The 13506-nt window shown below is 50.9% G+C and overlaps 1 protein-coding gene across 2 annotated transcripts in view; it reads right to left on the bottom strand.

Moving 5' to 3' along the window:
- DAAM1 (dishevelled associated activator of morphogenesis 1) overlaps positions 1 to 11379 on the bottom strand; it is a 679460-nt gene extending 668081 nt beyond the window's left edge. The window contains exon 1 of one of the 2 annotated variants that reach the window (XM_086938202.1): positions 11240 to 11379. The gene's annotated coding sequence lies outside the window, so the exon portion shown is untranslated. The remainder of the gene's footprint in view (positions 1 to 11239) is intronic. The other variant, XM_086938204.1, reaches the window with a different exon arrangement.
- Between the last annotated feature and the right edge of the window lie 2127 nt (positions 11380 to 13506).

The following is a 13506-nucleotide window of genomic DNA, read 5'->3' as shown; positions in this document are numbered from 1 at the left end:
AGCGCCATTTAAATTAAAAATAACCTTTCGCATCTCTATTACTCTACATCTACTAGCTATTAAATCAGTATCACGGAAAGGTTGCATAGTCTGGCTTCTGTTTCTATTACCATTGAAGATCACCTTGTTTGTGTCGATGATCCTCGACTACGGATTATACGCAAAGCTCTCTTCTGACCAACTGATGTGAAAACCGTGATCGCATGATCCGAAAGTTGTTATATTTCGGGAAGCAGAACTCAACGTGCTACAAAATCATGTTAAAGAGCAACTACTAAGGTCCATAAAGCCTGGCAACAACAGGACTTGTGACATGTTAGGCTGTAGCATTTTGCATTTATTTATGATATAGCGCGAACTTTACTCTGTGTCAGAGCGCTTCACAATAGGACCCGTTACATTACAAAAGGACGTGCTTAGTTCCAAACGAAAAATTAAATAGGCTGGTAGAAGGCTGTGTTATAACGTAAAGCGCATCATCTTCGGGAGTCTTGGTGTTAAATTGAAAAACAGACGTTACCCAACTCAATGCACTATTGTTTGTCCGACCTCTGAAGGATAAGTGGACCCACTAGGATTCAAGCCTGTCCCCATGAAGCCAAACACATCGCTCTTTGCAAATTTAGAACACATTAGGTCTCTAAAGTATCGTGTGTTTTAGTGTTTAGACGCACTGAAAGGTCTAACTTGCCCTCACTTACATGTGCCTTCGCAACAACAACAGCCACACTCATGCTTATGCGCAGCAGCTCCAGAGAATCCTTTGTTAAAACACTGGTCTCAAAGGCACATGTCTAATGAAGACCTGGAGAGATAAATGGACTCTGCGAGTGGACAGTTTCCGGCCTCACCGTAATGTCTTTACTGTGTCAGTCTCATCGCGCCAGCCATCTGTTCCCCAGCTTGGATCTCCTGGCTACTCCTCCCCTAATTATCCGCACATCAAAGGCTGCTCCCGCCCCCTGCTTCACACAAATGCTACCGAGAGCATTTCCCGCCCGGCCGCTTTTAATTTCATTTCGCAAGCAGTTCCCCCTCCTCCCTCTCCTGACTTTCTCCTGCCTGCCACACCAATCCAAACTGAGGCGCTGCTGCTCCAGTCCCTGTATTACTCCCACTCATCTATGATTAGGAATAAAAGACTGTCGGTTAAAAACAGTTTCAAGATAAAAATGGTTTCCCATTACTTTTGCTGAATGTTCTGCATTTCCTTAACCGCCTCCAACTCTCCGACTTTCACATGCACATACCACTGCTTTATAAGCAGGAAATAGAATTCTACAGGAAACAATACTACCTAAGACCATTCGAGGGTGTGAGCTCAATGCCACCGAAGAGTACGTACAATTATTATACTTAAAGTTCAGTCAACTACCCTTGATGCACGGACAACCTTTGAAGAAAGTGAAAAGCATGTACCCTCACCCTCACCCTCACTCACCCTCAACCCCTCACCCTCACTCACCCTCAACCCCTCACCCTCACTCACCCTCACCCTCACTCACCCTCAACCCCTCACCCTCAACCCCTCACCCTCACTCACCCTCACCCTCACTCACCCTCACCCTCACTCACCCTCACCCTCACTCACCCTCACTCACCCTCACTCACCCTCACTCACCCTCAACCCCTCACCCTCACTCACCCTCCACCCCTCACCCTCAACCCCTCACCCTCAACCCCTCACCCTCACTCACCCTCACCCTCAACCCCTCACTCTCACTCACCCTCACCCTCACTCACCCTCACCCCCTCACCCTCACTCACCCTCACTCACCCTCAACCCCTCACCCTCACTCACCCTCACCCACCCTCACCCTCAACCCCTCACCCTCACTCACCCTCAACCCCTAACCCTCAACCCCTCACTCACCCTCACTCTCACTCACCCTCACTCTCACTCACCCTCACCCTCACTCACCCTCACTCACCCTCACCCTCACTCACCCTCAACCCCTCACCCTCACCCTCACTCACCCTCAACCCCTCACCCTCAACCCCTCACCCTCACTCACCCTCAACCCCTCACTCACCCTCACCCACCCTCACCCTCAACCCCTCACCCTCACTCACCCCCTCACCCTCACTCACCCTCACTCACCCTCAACCCCTCACCCTCACTCACCCTCAACCCCTCACCCTCACTCACCCTCACCCTCACCTTCACTCACCCTCAACCCCTCACCCTCACTCACCCTCAACGCCTCACCCTCAATCACCCTCAACCCCTCACCCTCACCCACCTTCACTCACCCTCACTCACACTCACCCTCACTCACCCTCACCCACCCTCAACCCCTCATCCTCACTCACCCTCAACCCCTCACCCTCACTCACCCTCAACCCCTCACCCTCACTCACCCTCACTCACTCTCAACCCCTCACCCACCCTCAACCCCTCACCCTCAACCCCTCACCCTCAACCCCTCACCCTCAATCCCTCACCCACACTCACCCTCACTCACCCTCACTCACACTCACCCTCCCTCACTCACACTCACCCACCCTCACTCACCCTCACTCACCCTCAACCCCTCACCCTCACTCACCCCCACTCACCCTCAACCCCTCAACCTCAACCCCTCACCCTCCCTCACCCTCACTCACCCTCAACCCCTCACCCTCACTCACCCTCAACCCCTCACCCTCACTCACCCTCAACCCCTCACCCTCAATCCCTCACCCTCAATCCCTCACCCTCACCCACACTCACCCACACTCACCCCCACTCACCCTCACTCACACTCACCCTCACCCTCACCCACCCTCACCCACCCTCACCCACCCTCACTCACCCTCACTCACCCTCACTCACCCTCACTCACCCTCACCCTCAACCCCTCACCCACCCTCAACCCCTCACCCACCCTCAACCCCTCACCCTCACTCACCCTCAACCCCTCACCCTCAACCCCTCACTCACCCTCACCCTCAACCCCTCAGCCTCACCCTCACTCACCCTCAACCCCTCACCCTCACTCACCCTCAACCTCATGCTAAAGATTTACAAAAAAAACCATAAACAATTCTAAAAGCACTAACTCTAATGCTGCGAGACCTATTGCATTTCTAATGCTTGTTTACCTCTGCTTTGGGGTCAGGGTGGGGGCCAAGAGTATCGGGCCACCAGTCCTTTCCCCAAGCTTCGGCATTTTTTCCTACTATTAACACCTCCGTTTTGTCAGTGTTAAGTTGTAAATAATTGGCCGTCAGCCACTCAGTTACTGCAGTGAGGCCATGCTTGAAATTCAGTGCTCCTGCTCCGTTGTCATCACTCAATGTTACCACCAGCTGAGTATCGTCAGCGTATGACACGATGGAAAGGTCCCACCTCTTGGCGACCTCAGCTAGTGGTTGGACATATAGATTAAAGAGTGTCAGGCTGAGCCCTGAGGTACTCCCTGCATTATGTTACACTTTTTAGAGACAAATGGGGGGGTAGCTACCTGAAAAGATCTGTGACAGAAATGCTTTAAACCAGGCCAAAGCTGCGCTCTTCACCCCTGCTGCCTCCAGTCTGTACAGAAGCACCTTGTGGGAGACCGCATCAAAGGCAGCGCTGAGGTCGAGCAGGATCAGCGCTGCCGTTTGGCCGGAATCTCTGATGGATCTGAGATGTTCGGTGATTTCGTAATCACCTCATGCTGTTTCAGAGTACAGTTGTTGGCAGTAAACCAACCCACTGTACAAGGTCCAGTGAAAGAAAAGATCACAGCCCAGGGCCAGTCTTTGGCATGGGCGACTTGGGTCAATGCCCAGGTTTCTAACCTTTAAAAAGGGGAACTACTACATTAGTCATTTAAAAAGCAGCATCCCTCTTGCTTATTTCCATTGAATACATTTGAACTCCTTTTGAATCTTATTTTTACATGTCTGAGGTGTGTTTTTAACATCCCACTAACCTCCCTCAATCCCCTCCCAACTCACTCTCACCCACTGGCAACACACTCCAACAGCCCCTTGTCCCGGCCAACAACTTAGCACCAGCACGACAGAGCTAAGTTGTGGGTGATTTTGGCGAGTTGGGGGAGGAACAGAGAAGTTTGTGTTCAGAGACCAGTCACTGCTCTGATGTAATCAACTGGGAACTTGCCTGTAAACACAAAATGTTCCCCGCCTCTTTTATTGAGCAGCAGCAATGAGGGTCCCGAATTTCCTTCTACCCAGGGAATTATCAGAGCAAAGGCCAGCTCTGTCACTACATGTTGATGCCACATACAGTGTTAGTCGGTGGTCCCTAAAATAGTAAAACGTGTGATTAGAGTTTACATGTGAGCCATAAAAGAAATATTCAGTCCATAAACCTTTTAAAATGGGCCCTGACACACCACCGGGCGCTTCCAACCTACAACTATCAGAGAATGCTCCTCATGTACCTACTACCAGAGTCAAACACAAAACAACAGCATGGCGCGCCGACTGTGCAGTGCCAAAACCACCCTTTCATGAACCTTCAAGGCCAGGCTTCCATATACCACATGGGTAGTTGTCTGTAGTAGGGAGCAGCTTAAACCATCTTCAACAGGTAGCTCTTGCAGTGGTTTACAAATAGACACGAGTGGTGTGAATGGAAAACGAGGGGCAGAAATGATGTGCCAAGCCTAGGTCACCAAGACACATTTAGATGGCCCTGAACCACTGAAGAAATAAAACTCAATATTCTGGTGTGAAAGGACGGATGGTATTAACACATATTATTAAAAAATACAATGTGTCATAGATAATGGGCATATAGCAGGGCTGTACGAAGTCCCCCACTTTTTTAGCACAAAATGTGTTCCTCTTACCCAAGGCCGAAGGAAGCTGAGAGATGTCACTCTTTGCCCCTGCACTGCAGCTGCTTGCAATTGAAAATACTCTTTGTAAGTAACCTGGCCTCAGGATGCTTTTACGCCATGGATCAGTGGTAGCAATTTCTTTATTTGGGCCAGCCCAGGTCAGTGTTTGTCTTTGAATATTTTAACTGAGAAGTAACACAGAACTTCACATCATTAACCATTTTATTGCCTAGCGAAGCACAAATATGCGGCACTTTTGTAATTGGTGGGCGAATAAAGAAAACCAACTGAAAACAAAGCATTAACAGCAATCTAGGCTGTCTAAACATACACTCAGTCCATTTGGTTTACTCCGTAATTCCATTTTAAAAAGTAATCCCAAGTTCCAGCCATTTGCATGAAAATAGTATCTTTTTAAGCCATTTCCGGACTCAATTGCACATTCATTGGTGAAAATCACGCATGTGCTATGTAAAAAGCAAAACAAACTAAAGAAAACGTTATTTTCACATGCTCACGTTAACTTGTTTTTGTACCATAAATCCCTTTCTATTTTAACTAGGGAATGTTATCAAGGCATGACATTTATCGTGACATGATTTCTCGTGACGTCGTTGTAAATTGGATATGTTAGTTACTTCGCCCATTATTTTGCTTTGGGGTTGTGCTCTGCTTAGAAGTAGCGCAGGATAGATCTGTGGTGGAGAATAGTTCCATCTAATGTCTGTACTACTCCCACTACGGAGGTGAACAGCCTTCGCTAATTTACACTGCACTGATCAGTTGTCAAATTTTAGATAATTGAATTGTGGCATAAGATATTTTGAATAAAGGGATGCACATGACGAGTAATAAGATATCTGTAATGTTCCTTACTCCCCCACAGTATACACGGAGACTTCCGGTAAAGGAAACAGGTTTATTCATACAACAAGCAATACAATACGCTAAGGGCGCCGAGCGTCTGGCTATGACCATCTCCAGCCGCCAACTGACACTGTCCTGTTCGCGCCTTTCCTTTCATAGTCCTGCGCGTGCGCCGTGCCGCTCTAGCTTATGACGTAACGCGTTCTCACGTAGGCGTCCATAAGCTAGAGCGCATACCACATATCTCCCCCCTTTATTAAACACAGAAAGCACAATCCCCCCTTCTATAAAGGCATAGTCCCCCTCTGTACCCCTTGTCTATGTGGGGCACCGGGGGCCATATTCCTAGTGTCTCTCTACCACAAAGTCATTGTAACGAGAAGGCATCACTACTGCCCTTCCGCTGCGGGTGTGTCTTACCGGCACGTTCTCCCTCGTCTCAGTCTGTGCCTGGGATATCCCCGCATCTCTCTCCACCGATCTCTGCCCTGCACTCTCTTGCGCTCTTCCTCCTTCGGCCTGCCCAGCTCCCTGGGCGCCCTCTTCACTGACTTCGCCTGCCTCAACTCCTTGGCTGTTCTGCTCCTGATGCAGTCTCTCTTCTGGGTGATCAGTGTCTCTGTCTGCTTCCTCCGTCCTCGGCCAGACCAATATTTTGTTGACCCTGGCCATGCGATCCTGTGACCAGACTTTTCCATCACTAAGGAGGGCCGCTCTGCCCCGCACTTCCTTAACTTGGAGCGGTTGACTGAACTTGCTGTCGCCCTTCTTTTGGAGGGTGGGCAGTTTGATCCTGACCCACTCCCCTTCTTCCAGCGACGTTTCTTTAGCGCCATGTCGCTTGTCGTAGTGCGCTGCATATATCCTCTGGGCCTTCTCTAGATTGCTTTGCACCACCGCTGGGGACCATTTGCTGGTGATGGTCTTTTCCCTCCATGCCACATTGTCCCTGGTAAATGGATGCCGTCCTCTTAGCACCTGGAAGGGACTATACCCTACCACCGAGGGAGTAATGCGGTAGGCCCATATCATGTTCATTATCTCCACTTCCCAGTCCTTGCCTTGAGAAATGGCTGCCTGGATGGATCCCATGAGCACCCTGTTGAACCTTTCGACTTGGCCGTTGCACGCCGGGTGGTACACCGCCGTGTGTCTCGCTTCGATCCCATTCCGTTTCATGTATTTTCCCCATTTGTCCGACACAAATTGTGGCCCGTTGTCACTGAGGATCGTTCTGGGTATTCCTTCCCTCAGGAACACTTCTGTTACGAATTTCAAGATCGTGTCCGTATCCATCGACTCCTGTATGTCCACTTCTGGCCACTTGGAATACTTGTCCATCAGCACGCAGATATACTTGTTCACACCCCGGTTGTCCAGAACCGGCCCCAGAATGTCTATCGCCACATCCTCCCAGGGGCCATGTGGCGTGTCAAATTTCCCCAGCGCTGGTCGGAGTGGTCGGAGCACCTTGTCCGCTCCTTGGCACTGCACGCACTCCCTGACTTGCCTCTCGATGTGGGCATCCATTCCTGGCCACCAATACGTCTGTTTGACCAGCGCCTTGGTTTTCACTATGCCCAGATGGCCTTCGTGGAGTGTTTTCAGCAGTCTTGGTATCAATGACTTCGGGGGTACCACTCTCTCACCTCGGTATAAGAATATCCCCGAATCACTCAAGGACAACTCTTCCCTTATTTCATAAAAGCGGCGGACGCTCTCCGTCAGTTTCCTTTTGTCCGGCCACCCCAACGTGAGGTGTTTCCTGACCTCTCTCTTCTCCTCGTCGAGTTCATAGGCCTCCTGCCACTCCTGAGCGCTGATGGCTGTCTCGTGATCCTCCATGCAAGCGACCATCTCCTCTGTCTCGGGGGTGGCACTCGGGGCTTCTTCCATCGCCGCCGCCCTGCTGAGGTAGTCCGCCACCCTGTTCTGCGTGCCCGGAAGGTACTCGACATCGTAGGTGTAGTCTAGTAGCTTCAAGGACATCTTCGCTATTCTCGGGGTGGCAGTGTCGTGGCCGGATGACGTCAACACTTTGACGAGGGGCTTGTGGTCTGTTTGGAGCCTAAACCTCGTGCCCCATATGAATTGACGAAATTTACTCAACGCCCATGTGACGGCCAGCATTTCCTTTTCTATCACGCTGTACCTCTGTTCCGTTGGGGATAGTGCCCTGGAAGCGAAGCTGATTGTTTCTTTCGTTCCATCTGTCCTCTCCTGCGCCAGGACCGCCCCAAGCCCTTGTCACTCGCATCCGTAGTTACGATGGTCTTGCCCGTGGGTACATATCCCTGTAACGGAATGGCCTGGCTGATGCATTCTTTGATGGAGTCGAATTCCGACTGGGCCTCCTTGTCCCACTCGAATTTCGTATTGTGCTTGATCAGTTGCCTCATCCGGTGCGTCCTAGTGGCGAAATGTCTTACAAACTTGCTGTAATACTCGGCCATGCCGAGGAATGACCGCACCTCCTCTTTGGTCGTTGGGGCTTTGGCGTCCTTTATGGCCTTGACATTTAGTTCTTTCGGTAAGATGCCATGCGTTCCTATCTCGTGCCCAAGGTAGGTCACTGAGCGAGACCCAATTCTACACTTGCTCCACTCAGCTGTCAATCCCTTGTTCTGTAGCACTCCCAACACCTGGTGCAGTTTCTTGTCGTGCTCATTCTTGTCGGAGCCCATCACCAGGATGTCGTCTTGGAAGTATTGCACTCCCGGGATGTCTTTGAATAGCCTGTGCATGAGCTTCTGGAACACGGCCGCGGCGGATGCCAGTCCGAAGGGCATCCTTCTGAATTGGTAGCACCCGAATGGCGTTATGAAGGCCGTGTATTTCCTGCTCGCTGGGTGCAGTTCTATCTGGTAGTACGCCGACGTGAGGTCTATGGTGGAGTAGTGCGTGATCCCTTTAGTCTTGGCCAACATCTCCTCTATTCTAGGGAGTGGGAACCTCTCCACTATAAGATTTTTGTTGAGTTCCCTCAGGTCCACGCAGAGCCTGACCTTGCCGTTGGGCTTTTTAACTACCACCAAGGGCGATAGCCATTCCGCGCTGTCCACTGGCTCGATGATTTCTAGCTCCTCCAGTTTCCGTAGTTCTTGGCGTACTGCCTCGCTGGTGGATATTGGTATGTTCCGTACTTTGTGCACGACCGGTTTTGCTCCCTCCTTGAGGACCATTTTGTGCACGAATTTCTCCAGCTTGCCCACTGTGCCTTCAAATACATTGGCGTATGCTGCCTTCCAGTCTTCCTCCTTCGAGAGGGGCCATTCCTCTGTCAGCAAGATCTGTTCTCTCCCTCCTGGGTTGAGTACGATGCCTAGGGCACCCGCATCTCTCCATCCCAACACCGACGGACCCTTCTCCGCCACATATAGCGTGCACGTGGCCGTCCTTCCTCTGAACTCGAATTTCAGGTCTCTGCATCCCACTAGGGGAATGGCATCTTCCGTGTACGAGATGGGTCTGATGTCAGGTGGCCATAGGTCGGGTCCCAACACCGGGGCAAAATCTTCCTCCCATATTGACCTCTGCACTATCGTCCAAGGGGATCCTGAATCCACCGCTACATAGACTTTGACGCCTCCGATGTGCATGTCAGTGCGTGGCTTGTCCCTTCGTTTCCCCGACACGTCCAGCACTTGGTCCTCTATGCATAGTACCAGGTCGTCTTCATCCGGTTCCTCTTCTTCACTCGCTTCGGCAGTGGCTGCTTCGATGCACTTTACCGTAGACTTCAACCCTTTCTTCCGGCAGACTTTTTCAAAATGCCCCGTCAGTCCGCAATAGGAGCACTTGGCGCGAAACGCGGGACAACGTCTGTCCTGGGCTGCATGGGCGGCGCTGCCACACCTGTAGCATGCGAACTTCGTCCCCTGGCTGGAGCGAGGCATCTGCTTCCCCGGTCCTTTCGTCTCCTTCCTCAGGTCTCCACTGGCACTTCTTTGCTTGCTGGAGTGGGGTGCCTCGTCTATTTTGTTGATCATCTGTTTTGGCGCGCTTTCTCTCTTCGCCGCGTCTGCGCCTCTCTTCGACATTTCCGCCTTTTTGACCATTGCCACGACCTCCTTCAGGGTGGTCTCGTTCATTGCCCACAGCTTGTCTTGGACTGCCCTGCTGGTGGTGTGCATTACGATTTGGTCCTTGATGTATTCGTCTTGCAGGTTACCATACCTACACGTGATTGCAAGTTGGCGGAGGGCAGCCACATAGTCGTCGATCGATTCTCCCGCCTCTTGCTTCCTCTGCTGGAAGTTGTAGCGGTCTATCGAGACACAGACCGCAGGGCGATAGCGGCTGTCCAGGTCGTCCAGTGCATTCACGAAGACATCCGTTTCTTCTGCACCCCTCTCCTTAGGCACCAAGTTCTTATAGACCCGTACCCCTTCTGGGCCTAAATTGTGGAGCAATAGTCTTTTCTTTCTATCCGGTTTGTATTCACTTTCGCTTTCGTCTTCCAGCGCCTCAATGTAATTTAGGAAGTACTCTTTCCAATCTTCCCATTTTAGTTGGGGTTCGCCTGGTCTGGTCAGGAACGGGACGGGCGCCATTAGTGTTGACGCTTGACTCGTCATTCTGGCTTCACCTCTGGGTCCTCCTTCCTGGGGTCTTTGGGTAGGCTCACCGGACGCTCCTGCGTTCCCTGCCGTGTCGCCTGGGCCCCCTGGGCTGCCCGGGGTGTTATCCCTTGTGGCGTGTGCTGCCTGTACGTCCTTCCCCCCTTCCTCTGAAGTGGGGGTGTCTCCCTTGGTTGCCAGGGTGCTGCCTGGGGGTCCTGGAGGCCTGGGTCGCACGACCTTCTGCTATGCCTGGGAACGTTCTTTCCTTTGCTGTTGCGCTACTGCCACGCCCTTGCTCTCGTGTGGTACCTGTGCCTCACTGGCCCGTGGATGTCGGCTGTGGAGGTATCCTGTGTTCTTCTTCGTTTCTTCTCCTTTTTCCAAGCACCAGGTGGTGTTCGAATCTCAGCCTCGTCGCCACTGTAATGTTCCTTACTCCCCCACAGTATACACGGAGACTTCCGGTAAAGGAAACAGGTTTATTCATACAACAAGCAATACAATACGCTAAGGGCGCCGAGCGTCTGGCTATGACCATCTCCAGCCGCCAACTGACACTGTCCTGTTCGCGCCTTTCCTTTCATAGTCCTGCGCGTGCGCCGTGCCGCTCTAGCTTATGACGTAACGCGTTCTCACGTAAGCGTCCATAAGCTAGAGCGCATACCACAATATCCTACTCAGTGAAATTAATAAGACAGCAACAAAAAATGCATTAGAAACCAGATCCACTGTAACCGGGATCAAGCAGGATATCACAATCGATAAACTCAGCGCGCACAACCTTCATGCTGTGTTATCATGTGCCGACCTCTCACAGCTGAGGGAATACAGGCACCAAGTGCGATTACCAGGCAACAAGCGTGCAAAGCCTGCCGTGCCCCCGCCCACCTGGAAGAGGCAGGGCCGATCTATTATCTTCCTACTTTCCCCGGCAAGAGGTAAGCAGGCGTTGCGATGAGTAGTCTGGACAGGCTGCTACAGCCCAAGCCCATTGCCCCATAAAGTGATGGTCAATCGCGGCCACCGCCTTACCTGTAGACCCCATGCATCCTCTTCTCAGCCTAGCGATCAAAACACAATAGGTCCCACTCCAGCAACCTCTACTCAGCCGCTCTGCGTGCACCCGGCAGGTGACATCATCCTCTTCCAGCCTGATAGGGCGAGCTCCAAACATCCATAACGCATGCGCGAGAGGGACGTGCTCTAGGTTTCTGGGAATTGTAGTACTCATGTCGTATCACTACTGAAACAGCGAAGACCTTCACTTCTCTAGGTACTACATTTCCCGCAAAGCCCAGCGGCTTTTAGCAAACGGCCTGAGAACACCAATATTGCATTGGTTGCAAAGTCTTATCTTGGACCTCACGCGTCTAGTCTACTTTCTGGAGAGCGGTATTAATAACTTGTTGGTTTTGGGGTAAATGCAGTTACGGGTTCTTGAGCTGGTGCTCTAAGAGAGCGAGTGGTAAAAGGGAGTAGCGCGGGCGGTTTCCTTCACGATTGGAACACATCTGTGGAGTTGTGAGAACGGCCGCCGGGGAAAACTGAAGACGTACTGCATGCAAACCTACACCTTAACCTCCTCGTGCAGGGCCCCTCCGTTGACCGCATCGCAACACCTTACCCTCAGTTGGTGGGCTTTGGAGTTTGGGCATCCGTCATGGATTACACATCATTTATAGAGGGAGAAGACATGCGTGGAACGCCGCGTACCAAGAGTGGCACTGAAGGATAGCGGGGCACAGTAAGGTGAGAGACAAAAGTAAGAAAAGTGGGTCTCTGATAGGCAGAGAGTGGGGCACTGAGAGAGAGACGAGAGGGGGGGGGACTCTGAGAGGGAAAGCGCGAGCGGAGCACCGAGAGAAGGCTTGATTCTGGTACAACAGTGTTGGGGTTAACATGTATGCCCTTATCAAGTGGTGACATGTACTACTCGGTATTGATAGACTGGTGGCTGGTCTGACAGAAGGAATGGACTCCACACAGTTGCTATTTGAGGGAATTCAAACGGAGGTGCTTGACTCACCTGGAGAATGTGATTGCTTTCTTCATGAAGGAACCTATTGACTTCTGCTTTCGACCAGTGCACTGCTTGAATGGCGCTCCTTGCTGGAGGACTCTTCTTACAGATATTTCCTTGCTGTCTACCTTTCGTTGGTGCCTATTGCTACATTTGAAAGGTCAACTATATTCCTGAGGCGCTGTGACCAATGCTATAGCCCTTAGAGCTTAACTTACCCAAAAATTGTGGCCACAATGACAAGTAAACTCTTATGACTTTTTTTTCCCTTTATCTCCATGTGTTCAAAAGGCTTTCTACGCTCTACTCTCAAAGTGTAAAGCCCATGCTGATCAAAGGCAGAATGCTTTTTGCATGAGATTAAGACTGAACTACTCCCCCACTAGCCATGTGACACTGGGTGCTAATTAAATCTCTGGCTCCTTTAAGCTATTTATCTGTCTCAGACTTGTACTGAATGTTCGTTACCCTTGTGCTGCTCGTTGGCATCAGTTGTTAATGATATGCATGGTAGCTGCTCTACAACCATGGAATCAAGCAGTACTTGACTGTACAAGTGAGGCTTTTTCACTCTGCCGGGACAGTGCCTCCTTCATGATTTTGGGTGCCCCGGGAAAGATATCTTTTGTGGGCCTCTGTTTGGAACAACTGAATTTTATTACTCCGTCCCTTCGAATTCATGCCCCGTAATGGCAAACAAGTTTGAATTCCACATAAAAGGTTGACTCACCGTAATAGAAGTGAACCATACATAAAGTTCACTTTTCCAGGGGGGCCTTTTGAAGGTGGGGGCCATGGGCAGTTGCCCACTTTGCCCAACCTTTAAACATCTCCATGCTGGGATTGTGTCTTTATGCCGTCATCAGTGTAACAATGATAGATGCTCTCATTGTCTAGAAAGGAGATTGGGCCCGCAAAGTATCATTTGCTTCACGCTGTGAAGGAAACAAACCGCTTGTACAGTTAGCCACACTTTTTGTATGTAACTGATAAGTGAAATTAGCTTCGTCCCCAGGGTTGAGGGAATCTAAATACCAGCAACAGCATTGCTATGTAAAACTACTCTGGATTCAATTATTGGTTTCGGTCCACATGCTCTACCCCAGATTTGCTGTGAAATCTTATCTAACAGAATGTCGGACTAGGCCATGGTGCTGCACATCTCTTGTTGTGTGGAAATGTACCCCTTTTTTTAGGGGTACACTGATGCAGGGTCACCCTTTTGTCCACGGGTTCAAAAAGCAACAAAGTAGAGATCTGCACTGGAGTTAGGAATAAA

The sequence above is a fragment of the Lissotriton vulgaris genome, chromosome 9 (assembly GCF_964263255.1).
Source record: "Lissotriton vulgaris chromosome 9, aLisVul1.2, whole genome shotgun sequence".
Classification (NCBI taxonomy): domain Eukaryota; kingdom Metazoa; phylum Chordata; class Amphibia; order Caudata; family Salamandridae; genus Lissotriton; species Lissotriton vulgaris.
The sequence above is the reverse complement of the archived record's forward strand: the minus strand, read 5'-3'. Positions and strand labels throughout refer to the sequence as shown.